The following is a 6,498-nucleotide window of genomic DNA, read 5'->3' on the forward strand; positions in this document are numbered from 1 at the left end:
AGTTTAGAGGGGATGTGAGAGGCAAGTTTTTTACACAGAGGGTAGTGAGTGCCTGGAACTTGCTGCCAGGGGAGGTGGTGGAAGCAGATACGATAGAGACGTTTAAGAGACATCTTGACAAATATATGAATCGGAAGGAAATAGAGGGATATGGGCCCCGGAAGTGCAGAAGGTGTTAGTTTCATCAGGCATCAACATCGGCGCAGGCTTGGAGGGCCGAATGTACTGTTCTTTGTTCTTTTTGTTCTTTGTGAGCCTTTTTTCCTTTGTACCTTACAGCCAACAAAATCGGAACTCAGTGAATCCATTGATTCTTTAGCCAGCGGAAAAGCCCCTGGGAAGGACGGCATTACCCCTGAAATAATCAAGAGTGCTAAGCCTGCCATACTTTCAGCACTCTATGAACTGCTTTGCCTGTGCTGGGACGAGGGAGCAGTACACAGGACATGCGCGATGAATATATCATCACCCTCTATAAAAACAAAGGTAACCGCGGTGACTGCAACAATTACCGTGGAATCTCCCTGTTCAGCATAGTGGGGAAAGTCTTCACTCGAGTTGCTTTAAACAGACTCCAGAAGCTGGCCCAGCATGTCTACCCTGAGGCACAGTGTGGCTTTCAAGCAGAGAGATCAACCATTGACATGCTGTTCTCCCTTCGTCAGCTACAGGAGAAATGCCGCGAACAACAGATGCCCCTCTACATTGCTTTCATCGATGTCATCAAAGCCTTTGATCTCATCAGCAGACGTGGTCTCTTCAGACTACTAGCAAAGATCGGATGTCCACCAAAGCTACTAAGTATCATCACCTGATTACATGACAATATGAAAGGCACAATTCAGCATAGTGGCGCCTCATCAGACCCCTTTCCTATCCTGAGTGGCGTGAAACAGGGCTGTGTTCCCGCACCTACACTGTTTGGGATTTTCTTCTCCCTGCTGCTCTCACATGCGTTCAAGTCTTCAGAAGAAGGAATTTTCCTCCACACAAGATCAGGTGGCAGGTTGTTCAAACTTGCACACCTAAGAACGAAGACCAAAGTACAGAAAGTCCTCATCAGGGAACTCCTCTTTGCTGACGATGCTGCATTAACATCTCACACTGAAGAGTGTCTGCAGAGTCTCATCGACAGGTTTGAGGCTGCCTGCAACAAATTTGGCCTAACCATCAGCCTCAAGAAAACGAACATCATGGGACAGGACGTCAGAAATGCTCCATCCATCAATATCAGCGACCACGCTCTGGAAGTGGTTCAAGAGTTCACCTACCTAGGCTCAAATATCACCAGTAACCTGTCTCTCGATGCAGAAATCAACAAGAGCATGGGAAAGGCTTCCACTGCTATGTCCAGACTGGCCAAGAGAGTGTGGGAAAATGGCGCACTGACACGGAACACAAAAGTCCGAGTGTATCAAGTCTGTGTCCTCAGTACCTTGCTCTATGGCAGCGAGGCCCGGACAACGTATGTCAGCCAAGAGCGACGTCTCAATTCATTCCATCTTCGCAGCCTCCGGAGAATCCTTGGCATCAGGTGGCAGGACCGCATCTCCAACACAGAAGTCCTCGAGGCGGCCAACATCCCCAACTTATACACACTACTGAGTCAGCGGCGCTTGAGATGGCTTGGCTATGTGAGCCGCATGGAAGATGGCAGGATCCCCAAGGACACATTGTACAGCGAGCTCGCCACTGGTATCAGACCTACCAGCCGTCCATGTCTCTGCTTTGAAGAAGTCTGCAAACGCGACATGAAGTCCTGTGACATTGATCACAAGTCGTGGGAGTCAGTTGCCGGCGTTTGCCAGAGCTGGCGGGCAGCCAGAAAGGCGGGGCTAAAGTGTGGTGAGTCGAAGAGACTTAGCAGTTGGCAGGAAAAAAGACAGAAGCGCAAGGGGAGAGCCAACTGTGTAACAGCCCCGACAACCAATTTTTTCTGTAGCACCTGTGGAAGAGTCTGTCACTCGAGTATTGGCCTTTATAGCCACTCCAAGGCGCTGCTCCACAAACCACTGACCACCTCCAGGCGCTTACCCATTGTCTCCCGAGACAAGGAGGCCAAAGAAGAAGAAGACCTTACTGTATGGATGTGGATGAGAGTCATAGAGTTTTACAGCTTTTACAATGGATCTGCCAACTCCTGCTAATCAATTGTGGGCTCACTCTGTATCTGTCAGTCTCTGGAATATGAGTATAAATTTTACTCTGTACCTGTCGGTTTCTAGTATGTAGATATGGGTTGTACTCGTACCTGTCAGTTTCTGGTATATAAATGTGTATTTTGTCTGGACCTGTCAGTTTTTGTAAATGTGTATTTTGTTCCGTACCTGTCACTTTCTGCAATGGGTGTGGGTTTTGCTTCATCCCGGTCAGTTTCTGGTATGTCAGCATGGTTTTATACTTTTCTGGGAGGTGAGTTATGTTTTCTTTCTTTTTCTACTGTTATCATTCAATTTCTGGTCTGTGGGTGTGTGTTTCACTCCATATCTCTCAATCTCTGGTCTACGGCTTCTCTATATCTGTCAGTTTCTGATTTTAAGTGCGGTGTTATCTGTACCTGTCAAATTCTATTTTGTGAGAAAGGTCTTATTCTGTATCTTTCAGCTTCTGATGTGTGTTTATGGCTTGTACTCTGTCCTGGTCAGTTTCTGGTATGAGTATGGGTCTAACTCTTTATTTTTCATTTCTGGTTTATGAGTGGGGATTCACTTTTTATCTTTTATTGTCTGGATTTTGAATTTTGACCAGTACCCGTCCACTTCTAATGTGTGGGTGTGATTTTTAATCTGTGCATGTCATTCTCTGATGGGAATAGGGGTTTTATTCTGGTATGTGTGTGGATTTTACACCATATCTCTTATTGTCCAGGATGTGATTGTGATTTTTAATCATTGTGTCCCAGTTTCTGACATGTTGGTGTGATTTTTACTCCATACATTTCATTCTCTGGTATTGGACTGTAGATTTTATTCCATACCTGTCAGTTTCTAATATGTGAGTGCAAGTTGTAGTCTGTATCTGGTATATAAATCTGCTTAATTGTGTGTGGGTTTTACTCTGTATCTGTCAGAGTCTGAAGTGTGAGAATAGGGTTTTCTTTGTACATGTCAGGTTCTGGTAGGTATGAGAGATTTTCACTCTATACCTGTCAATTTCCAGTATTTCAGTATGGATTTCACTCTGCATCTGTCAGTGTGTAAATGTTTTATTCTGTATCTCTCATTTTCTGGGATGCAAATGTCGATTTTACTGCCTGTTTCTGGTATGTGAGTCTGGGTTTCAATCTGTATCTGCCAGGTTCTGGTACGTGTCTGCTATTTTAATCTGTACCTGTCATTTTTCTGGTATATGGTTGGGACTTTTGATCTGTACCTCTCAGTATCTGTTACTTGAGTGCGTTTTAATTTGTACCTGTCAGTTTCTGGTATCTGAGTATCAGTTTTAATCTGTGTCTGTAGGTTTTGGGTATGTGAGCATGGGTTTATTCTGTATCATTCAATCTCTAGCATATGAGTAGCAGCTCTTCTCTGTATCTGTTAGTTTCTGGTATGTGACTGTGTGTTTTAATTTGCATCTTTCAGTTTCTGATTCATGTGTATGTGTTTTTCTGTAGCTATCAACGTCTGCGTGTCATTCTTACCTTTCAATTTTTGTTATAGAGGAATTGATTCCACTCTGAACCTCTCTGTTTTTGGTATATGTCTGTGTGTTTTACATTGTAACTGTCCATCTTTGTTTTGGGAATCTGGTTTATTCTGTATCTGGCAGTCTCTGGTATATGAGTGGTTTATTTTATTCACTGTACATGTCAGTTTCTGTTTTGTGAGTGAGGATTTTAATCTTTATTTAAACTTTTCAAATACTTTGTAATATGCTTTTCACACTGTATCTGTCAGTTTCCAGTAGATAAGTGTGCGTTTTATTGTGTACAAATCTTGTATCTTCACCTTGGAATGTGTGTCTCAGTTAAACTCCTCTGTATCTGTCAGTCCCTGATGTGGGCATGTTTATTTTAATCTATATCTGTTAGTCTCATTTAAATGATTGTTTCTGTGTGTGTCTGTGTGTTTAGTATTTACTTTCAATGACCAGAACACCAACCACATCTACACCCAACCCCTCACCTATTTCTAACTCTTGCATTTGTCAAAATATCTAAAATTCAATTACATTCACAGAATCCTGCTAATTTTCAGATTTTTAATTGTGAATTACTACCACAATCTCTGTCCATTAAATACCAACTCAGCTTTCAGTTGTTTGATAACTGTCACAGTTCTATATCTGATACTCATTGAGGCAGTTTGTGTTTGTGAGATTCATTAAGTGTCAGTCAGTCGCTTGATCTTGATCTATTCTGTGTCTTTCTGTGTTAATGTGTGTCAGAGTGTGAATATTTTTATATTTGCCAGTCCGTACTGCTATGTGCCATTGTGGGATTAATTTTAATCTGTCAGTCTCTGGTACGACATGTGAATGTGTGAATATGTAATTGTGAGTCTCTCGTACTGTGTGAGAGTTAGATTAAATCTGTACAACATAGTCTCCAGTGCTGTACGTTAGTATGAAATTGAATCTGTGCTTGTCCGCAATGTGCTGTATGAGAGTCTGTCACATTTTTCCAAATGTTCTTCTGTGCTATTGCATGTTAATTAGTCATTCATTTTGTATCTCTGTCAATCTGTGGTGATGTATGTCAATATGTGATTTATTCTCCAACTGTCACTCACTGCTACTGCATGTTTTGTGGGATTTATTTCTGTGTCTGACAGTCTCTGTTACTCTTTGTGAAACTTTTAAATCTTGAAGTTCAGAGTCTTGGGTGCAGTCGTACAAGGAACACAAAGTCAGCTTGCAAATACTGCAAACAATTAGGAAGGCAGATGGCATGTTAGCCTTTATTAAAAGGACATTGGAGTCCAAGCATAAGGAAGACTTGCTACAATTGTGGAGGGTTTTGATGAGACCACACATGCAGCTGTGTGTACTCTTCCTGGTTTCCATATTTAAGGAAGGATATACTTGCATTGGAGATGGTGAAATGAATATTCACTCGATTGATTCCGGAGATTAGAGTGTTGTACTATGATGAGAGCTGACTAAATTGGTTGTTTATTCTGTTACGACCAGGTGAGAAGGGGTCCAGGGGTTCCCTCTCAGTCTTTGCCTGGTTTAATCGTAACAGGGTTCAATTTTTAAAACACCGTGCTTTTAGCTCCCCCTTAGTGAATCCTTGTTCATTGCTCCAGTTGTAAGGCAAAGAAATCAAACAGATTTCCTTAGATTTAAACAAGAAAGTTAGAAGTTTATTAACCTTAAACTCTAATCTGGTTAACGACTATGAATACGCGAAGTGACCAGGCTAGCATCCCCGATAAACACAGGTGCAGATAGAGACAGAATACATAGAAGGAATAAAGGGGGAACAGTTTGAGGCAATATCTGGTATTTACAGTCCTTTAGGTTCAACATGGAGTCTTTGGTTGCCAGTAAGTCTTGCAATTCGTTGGGGCTGATTTCACACTTCAACTTGTTCCGATGTAGGAGTCTATTCTCTCTTGAGGTTTATGTGTCTTCTGTGGGTCCGGTGGCTTGGGTGAAAGGAGGAGAGCCAGGCGAGAGACTTGTTTGTTTCAACTACAGTTGCACACCGCCTTCTGAATTCAAACTGTCCTGTGGCAAGTTCAAAAAACCTGGACCAGCCAGTTAGTCATGTGACCAGCTGGTTTAACCGGTCCTGGCTCTGTGAATTGCATCATCTTAGCAGGGCCTGGAATGTGCTTCCTTACACCTTCAATGTCTGGTGATCAAAATCCATTTGGGGTTAATTAGAGCAGGGAAACAGTCCTTTATCTCCACATGCAGCATCTCTTAGTATGTAAATAACCTTCCAGCCCAGTGTCTGGTGATCTTCAAGCAAGTTATTTCTTCATTCCAGCAACAGTTTAAAATCAATGTTCATTTGACAAAAGTAATATGCCTCATTCTTGGCAGGTGGGGGCCAGCGAAATGAAATGCAAATTGTTTTTAAAGTGCATTTCATTAAAAGGGACTGGAGAGAAAATTAGGAATGGAACACATACACTCATCTCTCACACTCATTCAGAACCCTAACGATTGTTACAGGCTGTCTTTTCTTGGTAGCAGTGCTGCTTTAAACGGCATTTTCTGACATCCCAATAAACATGTGGATTTTGGGGAAGTTATTTTTTACAGTTTACATATTTCCAAGATTGTCTAAGGTGTCTTTGTTCCAATTGAGGTAAAAGCCTGCTACCCAACCCGAACCTGACGGGACACGATGACGTGTCGGGTTCGGGTCAGGCCGCTCTTCCGGGTCCGCCTTCGGGCCGGACGCACACTGCAAGAATTGCAGGTAAGTATTAAGAGTTAAAAACGTACCTGAGCTGCGAGTCCAGAATGTCAAGCAGGAAACTCTGAATCTGCGCAGTGAGCATCTTTATGACGTCATCACGCTTGTGCTGCAGCTTCCTGAAG

This window comes from Heterodontus francisci, unplaced genomic scaffold (assembly GCF_036365525.1).
Source record: "Heterodontus francisci isolate sHetFra1 unplaced genomic scaffold, sHetFra1.hap1 HAP1_SCAFFOLD_102, whole genome shotgun sequence".
Classification (NCBI taxonomy): Eukaryota; Metazoa; Chordata; class Chondrichthyes; order Heterodontiformes; family Heterodontidae; genus Heterodontus; species Heterodontus francisci.